Below are 18,193 nucleotides of genomic sequence, written 5' to 3' on the forward strand. Positions count from 1 at the left end.
CCCTGTAAGTCCCTACACACTTTTCATTTGTTCTAATTCCTTTCTCTATCCTATCATAACCAATTTCCTTTATGTTTTATTTTTCCTACCTGTTTCCTTTTTTTGGATCCTATTTCCCTTCTTCATTTTTACTTCAACACTAGTAGGATTTTCATTGTATTCTTTTTTTTTTATTAAGCAATTTTAACAGCACTAATCAGATTTTCGACATAAATGTTTAGAACTTCCTCAAGTTCGAGCCAAATTAGTCAAACTTGGCACCAAAGGATTCTGAGCCACAGGGAAGTGCTGCGATTTGCACAGGATCACACGATTTCGGTCAAACCTGGAACTTGTCCACGCCAATTCGGCCTACAGAGGCCTCACCCTCCCTGTGTGGCATCATGTTTTATTGGCCCCCCTCTCTTTGCCTCTTCCAAGCCATGATCTCACATGCTTGCGCACACAGGCACAAAGAGAGATTACCCAATCTCCTCACACAATGGCCGCTCCATGGCGACCTTCCCGCGGAAGGCATTTCCCGCCCAGGCCGCCCCTCTTCAATGCGCGCGCTCGGCCGTGGAGAGAGAGCGAGGCTGGCATCATCGCCCCTCTCCGCCGCCAGCCCTTTGTCTGGCATTAAAGCAATCACCGAGCTGGTAATGAAGGGCGAGGGCGCAGCACACTGTGTCTACGGGTCATGGGCCTGCCGCTCCCGCGCTTTCTTCGGCGGAGATGACATCATCCCCGCCCCTGCCGCGAGACGGGCCCCGGCCTTCCGGCTCACGCGCCAACACCCTCCTCTCTCTCCCTCCCTCTATCTCTCCTTGTCTTTGCCTCACTTCCTATGCTGAACTGCTTGTTGATTCTACACACTTGTCCAAAGTGCGTCATTTTCATTTAGTGCACAAACATCTACTCCCTCTCGTTTCCTAGGGCTCACTTGTATGTGAGGACCACGGGGGCGCTTTCTCCTGGCACTGAGGGTTTCTATTTGCCCAAATAAAGCGTTGCTGCTACCACTGCCAACTACTGACGAATTGTATTCAACACATGACATGTCTAGACATGTTTGGTGTGGAATAGAAGTCCATGTGGATGGCGGGCACGTCAAAAAATGGCACTTGCCAGATGCTCAGAACTACATCCTCCTTTGACTTGCGGAAAGGTATAGGCCTGGATTTACTAAGGGTTGCACAGGCGCGTTTGTAATATTTACTGTTATCCCAAAGTATTTGCGCCTCTGCAGTGGCGTAATGCAAATGGAGCCCCCCTGCAGAATGTAGAGGGGGACTCCGGCGTCTCACAGGTCGCACAGATATTCATTGTTCTTGGCCTCAATGAGGGCACCTCAACAGTTGGCCGTCCTACACTGCGGGGCCTACTTGGAAAAGCAGAGTGGTTTTCCTGCACGTTTAACTATTTCTTATTCCATGCCATTGTACACTTTCTGCAAGGTATGCGATAGCATGCCTTAAAGGGTGAGGGGACCTCCTTTAAAACAAGAAACCCTGGGGACCCCCTGCACTGCATGGGGTCTCCGTTATGCCCCTTCGCCTCTGTACTTGGCTATTTAGCGTTTTTTAGCGGATATGGGGAATAACATGGAGAAATCTATGCCTCTACCTATCGATGCATTAATACCCTATTTCTGCCCAGAATTTCACAGACATTTTACCTGCTTTTAGAAGATGAAATGCTGGAGTCAAACACTCTCAACCTGCTGTGTTCCTGTGGCATTTATAATCCTAATTCAGACAATAGCTCCCTTTCCAGGCCGAAGCGGGATAAACCCGCCAATTTGTGACTGCCCACTTAAAATCTTTCTCACATGTTTTTTTCTTTGAACCACCCTCCCATGCCTGCACAACACACACCCTTGCTTTCAGAGGTGCACGGGCTTCATCTGTTCTCTTGTGGGACATCACATGGCTGCCAGTGCACATATTAAAGTACTCTAGTTCACACATGTGCGATTGGAGGGTTAAGCATTATAATCGGTTTTGCATGATATTTGACATTATTGGATTGAAAAAATCAAATGTGTACATACATTGTGAATACAAGCTATGAGAAAAAACTAGGCCTCGGTGGAGTTTGCAGAGTTCTACTCCGCGGAACTTTACGAAGAGATAGAAATACTCTGCCGCGGTTTGCCGAGTTCCGCCTCGGGTGGAGTATGTTAAGTTGTGCTGCTCGCACTGATTTTAAGCACCAGGAGTTTGCCCCGCACTGTAAAATGAGCGCGATTGGCACTCTGAGTCACGCCAGAGGGCGCTGCTGCTTTCTGCCGCTCAAGTAGACATTTTACTCGAGCAGCAGCTTCCTCAACGCAAGCAGCAGATTTCTCAACATGAGCGGTCGCAACTTGCCACGAACACCCGCGTTGAGAAATCTCACAGAGAGGAGGTCTAGCGCACGATTTTTATCTCGCAAACGCTTGATAACTTACAGTTGGTGAGCCACGCAAGAGAAAAAACTCCACTTCTCATCACTTCGTGGAGTTTTACAGTAAGATTAAATTGTGTTGTCATTTTAACACACATTCATTCACACAATATTCTTGAATATAGCAGGCAGCAAGCGGCTGAAGGGCGTCCAGTTACCCGTTGCAAAGAGTCAGCCATTGTCCGGCACCATGTGAGTAATTTTTGATCCGTTTGACCTAGAAGCTACTTTTTGGCTGAGATCTGCAAATTATGCAGCAGATTGTAGATTATGTGGTAAATACATAAATATGCGGGAACTGCACTGCCACATAATTAGATTAATCCAATATCCCTGATTATAACTCAGGTCAGGTTTCCCAGTCAACATTTTCGACATGGTCATTCGCCTGTAACAATGCAATGTTTCCTGCTTTTGATTTTTGGACCTTTAAACCCTTCGGTAACTGACAGCTGACCCTGTACTCTTTTTGCATTTCAGGTTTTCCCTTCCTGTGGACCAAGTGGACTGGAAGGCTTCACTCATACACATATGTCCTGTGCTTCCAGGCTGGAGGCTTATTTTTAGCACTTAACCACAGATAGAAACCACTGTCGCTGCAGCTTCTGTGGCTAACAGCTAATAAGTACTGTGAAGAGCTAAATGATGCCCTCTGACCCTGCGCGGCTGCGCGTGGGAGGACAACAGCGGCCGCCATTTCTCATCCTGTTTGTTTGTAGAGCCTGGAAGATTTTTTCCAGTACACCCAGAGCTACTTACAGTCTTATGATTAAGCATTGTGGAGTGGTCGTGAGCAGCTGTAATTACAAAGCAGGAAATTCCAGCCTTCACACAGAATGACACAAACCTGTAATTTATATATTTTTGGTGGGGGTGGAGAGTTAAATCTTTAATAGCAGATAATACTGGTGTTGGCAAGTGGAGGGCTCTTTCGGGGGCAGGGATTTCATTTTTAACCATTAGTCTTTTGCCGAGAGGAAGAAAGATGGCGGGAGAGAAACGAGGAGGAAGATTAAAACAATTGAAGCAGGAGCAAATTGGGGGAAAAAAGGGATTAAAAAAGAACTCAGAGAGTGAAAGAAAGAAACAGGAAGTGGAACCGAACGGCCTTTGGTGATCAGCCAGGGTCAGACTTTTAAGTAAGTCTTTGGGCCTCTGAACATATTTATTTATTTATGCAAATTAGGTACTCTGAAATTGTGAATTAATTCACTGCAGAAACACAGACTCATTGAAAATAATTACTTGGAGTTCCTCGAGAAATTGGGTTTCTGCTATAATTTTCCTGGCATAAATAAATGTTGAGGACAATTTGGGCATATAATGAACAATGGAAGGTCTTCCTGGAGGGCAGCCATTTTTTAGCGGAAGTAACATCGGAAATACATTGACCTTTTCCATTCATTTGCCCTTCACGTTGTGGGGCTTGAATGACGTCTTAACTGGGAATGTCATTCTAGGGACAGCCGTGTGGAGGGATTAGTCCCAGGCTCTGAGGGGATGAGATAAGAAAGTGTCTCTGCAAACTGCACCAAAGGGTTAGAAGCACTTTCCAAAGGAATGCAGATAGCATTCCGCCTCCGCATTTCATCCATCAGCTGTGATAGGCCTCTAAGTTTAACGCTGGTATGCCCAGACGTGGGTCCCTTGCTCACTTTGCCACTGGATTCAAGATAGCCTGGCTGATGAGGGCTGTTAGCCCGAAACCGGTGCCAGGATGCTTGTTTCCGGTCAAGGGAAGACATGGCTTGGCAACTCGGGCTAGACTGTTCCCATCACAGGGTCAAGTCTGATTTGCATATGGCTGGGTCTGAACTGGGGTGGCTACATGAGCTAAAGAAAGATTATGGATTCATCCGGGATCGGTGACTGGGGGTGAGGGTCTGAAAAGTTTCAGCGCTCCGTCCATTATCTCCTTGTGTTTTTTCTCCTCTGGTACAGAGAGTCTTAAGAATCACCCTTGTAATATATCAGCCCCACCTACATTGTTGTTGCAGCGTGGCTCACTGGTTAGAGCAGGCAGACCCTGAAGCAGAGGTCAGACCTGGGACCAGGGTTCAATTCCCGACGCGGCAGGGTCTTGAGCTCAAATGTCCATGGACTCGATAATTCTCGCTTCGGTGCCTGACCTAATCATGGGTTCACACTCTGCAACTCTGGGCATTCAGCTTGCTTAATCTCCACAACGGCCCCCCGCGGCGGGATGCCTGGCTTTCACCTTGGGGATGCCCTGTAGGGGCTATCTCACAGGGAAAAGCCAGGACGGGTTCCCAAGGCAAGCGCGGAGATACCCCTTCGGGGTCGATTCAGGCGCTATATAAGGAACATAATAATAATAATAATAATATAGCGCTTCTTACCCTGGACGAGGCGCTGAAGTGATTTTTAAATGGGTAGCGTATTACTTTGTGGGGTTCCCGTGCGGAAGAGCGTTTCCTTCCATGGCCAGCCTTGAATTGTAGCTGCCACGCGTGAGGACCTGAATTATAAGCTTGTCATGTTTTAAATGCATGGCTAACAAGCATTGGCAAAACCCATAAGTCTTACATCAATGCTACAGAATCTATAAACACAGGCATTCACATACACTGTTTACATATGTTGCATGCACAAGTACTGTTTATAGCTTTAAATCTAGCCTATTGGCTTTGTCAATGCTGGGAAAATAAGTACAAAAGGATTGCTTTTTGCACAGAATGCATAGAGGTGATAAAGAATTGCGTTTGAAAAACATTGTGCTTTTCGGATGCTAGCCTCTCACGCATTCCTTTGGAAGCAGTTCTTGGAACATAGAATTCTGTGCCAAATTCGAGATAGCAGGATGTGGCAGAGCAATACCCCGTATGGAGCCAAAGCTCACTCTATATATTTTATAAAGACCTGGTAACAACAGGTCTTGAACATCTGCACTGCACCCAGACCTAAAAATCACACACCTTTCCACTTTGTGTCAAAGCTTTATTTGTTAGTGCTATTCCATATGTAATTTTATTTTAATTCTGCTCATGCTATCTCCCTCCTTTCTTGTTACGTGTCTTATTCTGTACGCAAAGAACTCTCAGAGTGACCTAACGGTCCCTGAACTGTCTGACTTTAAGTTGAGGGTATGGTGTCTGGGCTCACTTATAAAATGGGTAATGTCTTTCCTCCTAAAATGGAATCCTTCCACCACATAGTTCATCAGGGTTTACATTAAAAAAGATTATCTTACAGGTCACAGAATATATCCTTCCCAGAATCTGTCTTTTATTCTAATTTCACTTGCAAATGTCCGATGTTTCTTAGAGGGTGGTGTCCCCACGCTGCAACCACCTGAAAACCTATAATTTCCAATGAGAAATTTAGAAAAGATTTCTAGGCAATTGTTCAGTCAGTTCCCAAAGAGATAGTGTCATTTTGACAGGAGTAGCTAAAACGTCACTCGCCAGCATAAAGATGGTCATTCACCAAGCTATCCACCTCGTTATCTGGACCAAGATGTTAGATCACCTCACACCTCTAAGGATCCTGGTACCCTTTGAGGTTAACCCCTTTGCAGCGGGGCAAATTCTGCCGCGGTACGAGAGGGGGCGGGGTTGGGCGTGGCGCTCCCGTACTCAGGACGGCCCCCGGCCATCATAAATCATGGTGGGCATGTGCTCATGACGGCCGGGAGCAATCCGAACTCCGCCCACTAATTAATTCTCTCACACAGGTGGGGAATTAATACCGCGTGGGCGAAGCGGCAACGTTCGGACGGCTCCCGGCCGTCATGAGCACACGCCTACTGTGACTCATGACGGCCAGCAGCCGTCATGAGCACTCAAGGAGTTAAAGTAACTTCCACTCAGTGCTTAATTTGTAAAAAAAAAAAGTGCCAAGGCTCTCATCTTGTCAGGAGGCCACCGCAGCTTGCACCACCCATTGCCCTGCCAGCGCTGCCAATGATAGTAACAACACAAGTACTAACCATCACACTCCTACAAGTGTGACAATTCAGACTATTTTAGGGTCCCAAACCTATAAGAATGGCTTGGGCAGCAGATAATAGTAATTTTTAACGTGTAGTGAATGAATAATTACCTGTTGCTTTGGTCATTTCCAAATTGGCCAGACAGTGCCACCTTGTGGCAGACTGTCCCAAGCGCCAGTGTTGAGAATTAAGTGCCGGTGCCGAGCACGGGAAACCACTGGCTCAAATTAAACACTGATTCCACTGTTAGCAGAATAACCTGGTTGTACTCCTATTTTAGATAATTAGTTTACCTTAAAAACAAATGTGTTAATTTGAGCAGACGTCTCCCTCTACACTGTGGCACCCCTCAAGGTCTATCTAGAGTTTATTGTCACATCGCCCCGTCATTTTCATACAAAGGCTCCTGCCGACCTGGTAGGAGCAGTATTGCTGAAAATGCATGTAGAGTGGGCCACGGTGTCCTGTAAGACTGCTCAGTACGTATTTTTAGTTTTTCAGAACGAAATCTGCTAAAAAGGGGGCTTTATTTAAAAAAAGCAAAAACGAATGTCCCGAAGCGGAAGAGGTCCACCCCCTGCTCCTCAGAGATATTGTTTCATATTTCTGAGGGGGCAACCATGCTTCACGGTGTGGACTCAGGCAGGAAAAATACACAACACAATCCCTTCTGAAAAAATGGGCCTTCTATGTAGACAAACAAAGACAGAAAAGACATATAATCCTGCCCTTGTAGGATAACAACTGTTTGTGGCTTATTTCAGAAGGTGGTTTGTTTTGCTGCCTATTATTGTAAGTATATATGCATGTGTAAATAAAGGCCCACTCTTTCAAACTTGTTCAGATAGTACTGAACACAGAAGTTTGTTGTGCAAAATTATTGTATCATCCTGTATCTGAGTTCCAACTATATTACCACCGCCTGAAGTAACGCTTGATGGCCTCACATGGAAAGTGTGGTGCAACCTAACTCAGGATGTACCGAGCGCACCCTGAGACAGGAAGTAACCGCCTTATGCAAATGCAGCGCAGTAGTACCTGAAGCCCTAGGACAGCGTTTGTTAATCAGCAGTACCCAGCGCGTGCACTGCTCCAGAACCACTGACGGCCCTAGGACAGAGAGGGCAGGACTCAGAAGCCGCGTGCGAATTCCCAAACCGAGCACCTGTTTTTGCAGCCACTTGCTCTGATAATCTCCTTCATCAGGCTGAAGAATGTCCTGAGGCAGTTCAAGCCTGCACATGATTCAGCTTTGATCCACTTTTAGATTTAAATTTAGATTGTTATTAGAGATCAGGCTCAAGGCCATTTAACACATACAGAATTGGGAACAAAAAAGTGATGGTTGGAATAATTAAATTAACTTCATGATAGGATAGGATAAACATTTATATAGCGCAACGAATGCCGAAGCGTCTTGGCGCTGGTAAGCAGAGAGAGAAAGACACCGTCTTCAGCAACGGATCTCATCAAAGAGCCATGTTTTTAACCGTTTTCTAAATGCTTGATGCACTGGTCACTGCTCTAGGCACATTTCAGTTCTTTTTTTTATTTTATTTTTTTACAAAAATGTGATGGGTGGAATACTTAAATAAATTTCATGCACTGATAATTGCTTTGGGCCACATTCCCATCCATGTTTTAAAAAAAAATGTTAAGTGATTGGTGGAATGCTTAAATAATGTAATGCACTGGTAATTGATTCTTGACACATTTCGGTCCATCATTTTTTTTTTTTTTTTTTTAGAAAACAAGTGGTGGGTGGAATGCACGAATTATTCTCGCCATTGGTGACTACTTTAGGCCTTATACCAGCATCTGCTATTGATTCATCCAATAGCGCCATCTCTGCGCTGACTAAAGTTGGCCCATCCAACCTGGAGGTATTCTATATTCTTCCGACACATTCTGAGTTTCTCCCACTGTCCAGAACCTTGAATTGACTAAACTAATCTCCTGTTTCAGTCTGGGCTTTCACACTGCCTTCCTGCAGTCAAAGGGCTTCCATTGCCAAAGGCGAACATGAGCATGAAGAGAAAATAATGTTCTTTGAGACTGATTCTGCCTTGAATTTACACAATTTTAGGGAGGCCCAGTGCATTTTTTTTAACTTCACATACCCAGTGAGAACTCCATTGACAAAATAGTTTTTAATCAATTTCACAATAGGTATGTAACAATATTTTAACAAGTATCGAAGAGGATGATGGGAGCCAATCTACAAGCTCATTTAGGTTTGGTATCTTTTCTGGGTTGGCCACAACTGGTTGTACCTTTAAAAGTATGCTATTAAACTCCCATAGTTATGTTTGCATAATTAAAAGCTGCCATGTTTGTCAAATAATCGGTTATCGGTCAAAATCCTGATTTCAACTAAAAACTGTCCCTGGTAGTAATAGATCCTCGTTTACTTAGAACTTGTTATGTCAAATGGAACACACCACTGAAGTGTGTGGAACAGTTAACTAGTCACATTTCCCATGAGGATTCCAGTATTCAGGTACAAAAAAGAGGTCACGCTTGGGTCCAGAAGGTGCCAATATCAACAAGCAATTCTGCATTCTAACACGTCTATGAGGCTAACACTCCCTCCTATCAATTCTCCCTTCATCCACTCAGCCTTGTCCTGTGCAAGCCCTTTGGCCCATGGGTGAAGCAATAACCAGCAGAGCCTGGTCTCCAGCCCTTGGCAGCTCTCTGAGATGTTTTCTGCTGCCCCCTGAGCTGTTCCCTGCACCCAACCCCTGCTCCCCTACAACCCACTGTGCATCCCCAGAGGTCTTGTGCTCTGTGAACAGGGTATGGCTTTTAGCTAATATCCTGTGTCACAACAATGTGGCCTTCCATTTCCTTTTACTTTTTAAAAAATGTGTGAATCCAAAAAACAGATCCAAGATGGAAGTTGAATGCTTTTCCTTGGGTGAGCAGGACCCAGGTAGTTTGTCGGCAGTGGTTAATTTGTAAAATAGAAAGTGCTGGGGCTCTCCTCAGGAGGCAGCGCTAACAGGAGAAATGTGCTGGGGAAAAATGCCTCCTGACTAGAGCCCCGGCACTTATTATTCTAGAGGGGACTTGGCTTAATGGCTACAGCTGCTGATTTTGGAGCTGGGGAACCCGGTTCGAACTCGGCATGGCCCAACATCCTGTGAAACTGTGGAAAGTCATCTGCCTTCCTAATGAGTGTGTCCTTAACTGGTGCTATAATCTCCGGTGCTGAGGATTAGGTGCCGGTGCTGAGCACCGGAAAGCACCTGCTCAAATTAAGCACTGTTTGTCGGATTCCATATTTCTGGGATCTGATTTTAGGACCAATCCACTCCTATCAGGGTGAAGCTTTAAACAAAGTCTGTGCTGGAATGTCACCTGGATGCTGTGAAATGTGCTGAATTCCAAGCCTTCTTCTTGGACAGGAATTTTAACTGCAAGCTCCCATCATGTCATTGGGTACAGGGGCACAGCATCAGCTCATGATTCTACGAGGTAATGCCGTAACATACCAGATGATATTAAAAAAGTACATGCATAGGCTTACTTTAAAGTTTGCACAAGGGAAATTATCAATTTGTAAGAATTTCTAAACCACACTTCGTGCCTCTCAGATCACCTTATGCCACAGCAGCAAGGCTTCCACTGGCCCTAGAAAGTGGCCACTCTGCTCCAATTCTGATCACACTAAACTGGCCCCCCCAATAGAGGCAAGAAATAACTCCAAGCTTGCCTATAATCCACTGAGGTACACTACCCTAAACCCCAAATGATTATGCTCAAATATAGGCCATGTTCCAGAGGCCAGTGCCAAACCTGGAGTGTGGACTTCCTCCTTCCTGAAATCACATCATTCACAAAGACACTACAACAGCCCTTTTCCGGAAGTGACCCCAGGGCCTGGAACTTTAATATCACAAACAGGATACTCTTGTTCTCACCCCGAGGGAACCCGTTTCAAGCCAAGCTATTCAAGATGGAACCACTGTATGCTGTATACACGTTTTATATGATTCCTCACGATTAAAAACTGCTCTGTATATCATATAATATCACAACACCCTGTGTTCAGCTCTTTTATCTGGCACCCACACATGTAACCTGTTTTGTGTTTGTATTGCTGTGATATTCTGTTTACCCATGTTTGCTTTATTTGTTTTGTAATATATCCAGAGTATCTCTTGTTTCTCATAACTTTGTATTCGATCTCCTTTACGTCAGTCTGTCCCCCAGGGGGGCTGCTCTGATGTACTCCACTGAAACAGGGGAAGTATGGATGCCTTTTACATTCAGCAAGAAGTAAAACACCAACATGTATAACAAGCATTGGTAATGCATCGGTTTCGCCTATGTAATGAATAGAGGGCTGTTTTTATCAATCATCGTCCAGGAGAAGGAAAGAGCTCTCTGACTTATAACTTGGGAGTGGAGAGGATGTGGCGCAGCAGCTAGAGCTACTGACTCGAGAGCTGGGGATTCCGGTTCAAGTCCCAGCCGTGCAACATCCTGTGATTCTATGCAAATCACTCGATCTCTTTGAGTGATAAATTGTTATATAAACATGCTGCAATGGTAAAAGGCAAAACTTTATGAAAATGTAATTCCGCCAAAGCCGATGTTAACAGTATTTCGGGGGCGGGAAGCTGATAAGAGAAGCAGATGAGTAAAAAGCATTGGTAAATGCAGGAAAATATGCTACAACCAATAGAAATGGAGGAAAGGTAAGTGGCACGCACAGGAACCACTGAGAAGCCAAGAAAGGAGGCTGGATGTAAGTCCCTTTTAAGTTTATATTAAAAACAATGGGGCTTATTTACAAGCCCATTGCTCCACCCGTACGTCACTTTTCCCATGTTAAAAATGACGCAAAAGTGGCGCAAAAGGCTTGTAAATAAGCCCCAATAGATTTCTCAAGCACAGCACAAGCGCTGTGCAGGTAAAACCTAAAAACACTGAAAACATGGTGGGAAGAACGGTTCATTGTTTGTCTTTTCACTGTGCTGTTTCACTGGTGATGTTAATTTAACATTGGTTTTAAAGGTGATGTGAATGTTAAAGCACCGCCACTGAGATCTGTACAACAAACATATTGAACACAGTACTGTTCTGTGGAGCTGTCGGTATTGAAAAGTACAGCTTTCTGTAGACACATGGTGTGAATGCAACCCTGACCCCAGGTGAGAGTTTATCTTTGTAAATCTCAGGTCTAGGAGCTTAGTCGGATTATGCTGACTAAGTCCCACACCTTGATCCTCCGGCTTAGTTAGAATCCCACACCTTGGAGCACATTTTCATTCTGTCCAACCCTCACACCATGCAGTATTCTCTTTCACACTTTATGCAAGCTGCAGGTATTGGAAAACAGTCTCACTAAGTGAATGTGAGTTTTACTTCCCGATCATTGTCAGTTTCACTTATTGAAACACAATCTCATTAATAGTAAAGTATAGCCTCACTCAGTTGATGCACGTCCCATACTTTGGTGCACAGTCTCACATACTAGGTGTGAGTTCACACCTTAGAGCGTAGTCTCACTCATTGTGTGAGAGTTCAGTGCTTGTTGCACAGCCGCTGTCACTGAGTATGCATTTGTGTCGTGGAGTAAGTCTCACTCGTTGGGAGTGAATTTCACTTGATGAAGCACAATGTGACCATCTGACCATGAATTTATTGGTCTTGGAACGTGCTGTCGCTCATTGTCTGTAAGTCTCTAAACTCGGCCTCCCTCCTTAGGTGTGAGTCCCCTACTTTATGCACTTTTTCACTTATTTCATGTGAGTCCCAAACTTTGATGCATAGCTTCACTCTCTGGCGACGAGGCTTCTCGAAGGTCCTATTGACAACAAATTGCTCACCAAGGGTTTTGGTCTAAATACTCTGATTCACTTGGAAGACCTCGTGACCTTGACATGTTTGTGGAGTCCTTCCTAGAGTCCTAAATTAGAGCTTAGTATTTGTGAGCATCTCTCGTGTGGGAATGAGGGCCAGAGCCTACAGTCTAGGCTGAGAGATGTCAAGGGTGGAATCATGAGATTCATGTTCTTTTCATAGCTTCACCAGTTCATTAAATTGTGTGATCCTGAGCATATCATAGCACCACCCCCTTTATCAATTTCCACATTTGTAAACATCTGGATGGATCACGCCAGCACCTCAGAATTAAATGTTCATTTTTAAATGTTTAATGTCACTCTGTCTCTGTCGTGGGGTGTGGGGGTGAGATGCTCTCGCTTCCCTGGGAAAATCTGCTCATATTCCCCTAAATGACTGCAACCCAGTCTGCTCGGTATCCAATGACCACATTCCAGAAGCTACTGGGGGATGTCTGTACATTCGACCCCAGCATCTGCACGTGCAAGTGTAACAGGAGGAATAGTGTGACAGGTTGCAATGCACCCCCAAAGACTGACATGCCCTCCTTCCAAGGGAGGGTGATGGGAAAAGTGAATGTGAGAAGCAAGATGGCACCAGAGCGTACATAATCCGCGTCCCAACAAAATGAATTATTGTTTTTACTGTCAACCCTAATTCTTTTCAAAATTGAACGTTCCTACAACTATTGTAGGCGCTTTCACCAATAATAGTCGTAAAATACTGTTAATAAAAAATACACATTTAGAATACGCACATTTTAGAGTACAAATGCATAACTACTAAAATGGTAAAAAGTGGTTTATGTATTAACTTGCCCAACTTACTTTCATTACTTCAGACAGCACCCTTGCTACGCCACAAAACACATTTGAGGCCAAGAGTTCTCAATGCTACTTTTTGTTACAAACTTCATTTGATATCTCATGTTTTGTGGATCCGATGTGTATTAGGCCATAATAACACGCTCGGTAACATGAAGAACCCACAGTACCATTGGCAGTGGAGTTTAAACAGACTTCCTCTCGGAATAAATAGATTGCTTCAGAATGGTTAAACCTGGTTTAACCTGCTTGCCTTTACATACAAGCGATATTGATTGATCTTGCCAATGCTTGTTTAAAGTAGACTTCAAGGTCAGTGAAGATTGACGTTGTATCTTCCATATTTCAGCTGCAGCTTTTCTAGTGACCAGTAGGTGTCAATGAAATGCATTTAACTGGTGTTGTTTAAACACGGCTCTGTTTCAAATGCTGTATTCAGGGAAGGATGAATGGCGAATAGACAGCTGGTGAAAGCAAAGAGCTACTGCGGGGGGGGGGGGGGAGGGGGGGGGAGGGGTAGGAAGGTTAAAAAAAAAAAAAGAGGAAAGCAACAAATAGGAGCCAGACAGCTGAGATTGACGCGAAAGCCTGCCAACTTTGAGCAAGGATCAGCTCTGTGGAGTATTGTATACAATGCTGTCTCTGACAGTTGAGGCTATCTATAGCAATACAGCAAAAAGAGGCTGGTTTTTTTTTTATCCCTGTTAGATTTTAGATATTAATGGGGTCAGTTAGAGTTTTGTGGAGTGAGACATTCACCATAAATTGGCAGATGTCCCATTCTTCCAGATGTGGGCTCCACGGCGTTCTGTAGAGGTGGTGGGACTGATTAGTATTCCATGGCGGAGCCTAAGTCAGCTCTGGTGTCAGAGACTGCCCGCTGCTCATGTACCCTGTGGCCGCCAGCTGTGTTGTATTGATATGCCCATCTTATCGAAAGTGAACGATCCAATGCTGACTTTTCCTGCCTGGGTTGGCCGTGCAAGCCAAAGTCGTCCCAGGAATGACAATGATATAAATGTTGCAATTGCATGAGAAATCTCTCAGCGTGTTCGGAACATTTGTTATAGTCCGCCTGATAGGGCTGTTGTCACCACAAAATTGTGTGAGAAACCTCAGGAGAGGTGCTTTGGCTCTTCCCACATGGTGGGAGTCAGGAGTACACGTTTTGCTAGGTAGAAGTTGTGTGCTTCCACAAAAAAGTGCTTGCCCTCCACACAACTGTGATCATTTTGTTCATGTATCCAGCAGTCTGAGGTTGAACTTTCAGGGCACGCATATTATATGTAAGGTTATTAAAGTGACTTAGATAACTAGATAATTTAGGGTGTTTTTCTCTGGCAGCAGCATGGATGGGAGGAGACAGACATTAACATACATGGATTGTTTGGTCTGGCTTGAAGGTGCATTCATAAGCCAGACCTATAGGCATTGCCAATGCTTTTTTTTCTGGTTTCAGACACTTTCTCACTCCTTCATCTAAATTGATGGATATTTCTATTCAGGAATATTTGACTTAGTTTAATGTGATATGTCTACAAAGAAAATGATCACTGACCACCTTCTAAAAGAAATTTACAGTAATTCTTTCCTGCCTGCCTTCAAGAGTATCTGTGCCCTTCCTTCAGGCGGCCTACTACCGATATTGATTTCGATTGGAATAGAAAGTGAACCCCTGACTTTCCACATTGTACGACTGAAGTTCTGGCTAGTATGTTTTGGTTAAACAATATGGACATAGGTCTATTTAATATCTGTAAGAGGCACCCTAAAAAGTACAAACGTACGTTGTCTTCACTGTCTACTCTTTAGAGATCCTTACCCTGTTGACCCGGTCAATGAGGAATGCGTGTGGCTGCTACATATTTTTGCACATTCAGTAACTGATCAGAAACTGAACCAATGGGCAGAATCAATTACAAGACCATCAGATGGACTTTTCGGGATCTTACCACTGTATTCTGTAAATATGGTGACCACCTAGCACTAGGTCATTATATAAACTATTTCCAGTCCTGGATTTTTGTGTAGCGGCCTAATGCATTGTGGGTATTGTAGTCCTTTTTTTGTTTCCACTGAACTAATAATAGCATTATACCTGAAATCAATGATGATTAGCTGAAAGTTCAGACCAGGAGACAGCGTCTGTAATGACCTGGAGAGAGGTGGTCTCCATTTCTCCAATCTTATATTTGTAATCCTGAATCCTTGTTAGCCTTGTGGATCAGTTTTTTCATTCTTCTTGTGGAACTTCCACCATTTTGTGGATGAGGTGAAGCAATTTGTACTAAATGTATCCCAATGAGATTTGTACTATCGATGTTCACATCAGAAGAAATCACTGGTATGGCACAGAACACTGGCAGAGAAGCTTGCACTCTTGCGCAAAACAAAACCTGTGTGAAAATAAAATAATGAAAAAAAAAGAGATTTTTACCAAATGGCAAGCAGAAGTTACATTTGGATATGTGTGAGAAGGACTCGGTGGGTTCTGTATGCTGGTGACTTGAGGAAACAAGCCAATAGCACAACATATGTAGGCACCCATAGCAGTGAAAACTGGGACAACTAATTTACAAAATGTGAACGCATCTAATTCAGAAATTGATCCTTTGGATCCTCCTAACTTAGACATCCTTAAAAGTGTTGATCGAACTCTTTATCGAAAGCTCCCCGAGCTTTATTCAGCCTAAAGCAGGAGAAGTCACCGGGCATGTATAGGGTATGCGGCGGTCCATCGAGCACTTAATCAAGGACCTGGTCCTCCTTTATATTATTAGTATCAGGCTTGGAAGCAGTCCCAATTTACAATAAATTTGCTGCTTGGGTTCTGTAAACTATATTTAGGATGCAATATTTATGTCAGACGATATTCTGAATACAATATTCTGGCACCACACTAGTGCGCAGCATCTGTATTGTGGGCTAAACAACTGCATATATGAAGCAACGCCTTGAGTGCCCTACAGCGGGGCTTGACGTTTTTCAGTAGAATATATGGTGACTGCACTCCTTCAGCAACTCTGACATTGTATGTACTTTATGTGGCTGAACTTGGCGGCCATTTTAATGTATATTTGTTGGCTACAGTGGAAGGTAGCTTAAGAAAATCACTACTGTTTTTGTCCCAGGCAATCCCCACTTTACTGTTTCATGAAGAAATTGAGTAATTCATCGAATTCAGTTCACACCAATACACTATCGCGTTCGTCTTTGGACCAATCCCAATGGAGACGTTTTAAGAATACAGGCTGTGCGGGGTGAAACATCGAGGAATGAATATATAGAGGAAAAAATATCGAATCTGAAATATCAAAAGTAAGTATAGGTTTTATACACCTTACTCTACATAAACATACCTCAATGGAATACATATCTTCAGGGATGTGGCCTAACGGCTAGAACGGTCGACCTCGAAGCTGTGGAACTGCATTCAAGTCTCGGCAGGGACGCTCAACATCCTGTGATTCTGAGCAAATCACTTAATTTCCCCGTGCCTACTAAAAATGGATGTGTCCGTCTGTAACGCAACTGGTGCTCATGTAAAGCACTCTGATACCTTCGGGTCCAGTTCGCGCTGTATAAAACTCTAAAAATAAAGTATGTAGATGTGGAGTTAGGAGTGATAAGTCTATACTTCCTCTGTTTGCACTTAGCTTTCGATGTTTTGGCCTTCTATATTTTTTACCACAATATTCATAAACTCGTTATTCAGTAGTAGAATCGGGACGCACAGTATATTTTGAAATTGGATATACATATACGCTAGATTTAGTAGGGTTCCTACCACTTGGAGACTTGACAAGAAAGTGTAATAAAACAACAAAAAAAACTGATTCAGGAACCTGCTCTTGGAATGACAATTTGATGAGAAGAACTGTTCATTTTCTTGTGCTCTGACTGTTTTACAAATTGCTCAGGAAAGGCGACTATTGCCTTTTCTTGAAATCTTTTTTAGTAAGACAAATACTTAATGCCCAAATATTGTGCTACTCAAGGTCGCAAAGTATCTAAATTCATCTCGGTCAACCCACAGGAAATTGGAAAACATCTAATGAACTTGTGATAACTTTTTATTAATTTCTCCTTTGTTAGTATGCAATTTTTTCTCTAATGGACTTTAGCTATTATTATGAACATAGCTGCACAATGTGCTAGTTTTCAGAGGTTTTTTTGATGAATTAATATAAATGTTTTTACATTTTTATATAAGTCCCGATTGTGAATTAGTATGTCTTATTGTGTTTAATGAATTATAATGGACTTAATGACAGACTGATTGCATATGATTGCAGAAAACCTGTAACCTTAACTCCTCCGGGGCCGGACTGGCCGTAGTGGGCACCGGGCATTTCCACGGGTGGCTGCCAAGGTGGGGGGATGGTTTGGGGCCCCTGGGCAGCTGTTTTTGTTACCAGGGTTCGGAAATATCGGCCCCCTGTAGCAAAATCAGCCAAAACCGGCCCTAGCAAAAAGTTTGGGCGCACCACCCACCCCCAGGGGGTCTGCTGAGCAGTTTGCCAGGGATGGTTTCGGTTCTCAGTTCGGCCCTGCACTCCTCTGTAGCTTCGAGGACTTTCCCCAGGGTTCTCCAACTAGTAGCTTGTGGGCTACTAGTAGCTGTCCAGGTACTTATAAGTAACTCATGTGTGTGCAGTTCAGACTACTAAACTAGAAGCTTTTACTTGTTTGAATTATTATATGTATAAGAACATTACAGTTGAGATTCAAATGTGTTTGTTTGCAGAACTCATAAACTTATATAGGAAATATGGCTGAGTTTCCAAATTAGATTTGAGGCAGGTATTTGAGTGATAAATCATGTGGCATTGAGAAAACATTTTACAAATGTTATCACCTCGGTGCCAGACGCGTCGCAGCTATGGCTGTTATGTACTACCCATGTAGAGGCATTCCATATTGCCAAAACTTTTTGTACATTACTGCTTGCAACCATGCCTGATGGACTCAGGTAATCGCTGGTAGCAATCTTGCATTAGGTGGCCCCTAATGCAATATTGTCTGATGTGGTCACTATTACAGTGCTAATAAAATTAGTAGCTCTTGATGAGTTTCATTGAACATAAGTATCTCTTATTACAGTACAGGTTGGAGACCCCATTGTAAACCCCAC

This window comes from Triturus cristatus, chromosome 12 (genome assembly GCF_964204655.1).
Source record: "Triturus cristatus chromosome 12, aTriCri1.1, whole genome shotgun sequence".
Lineage (NCBI taxonomy): Eukaryota > Metazoa > Chordata > Amphibia > Caudata > Salamandridae > Triturus > Triturus cristatus.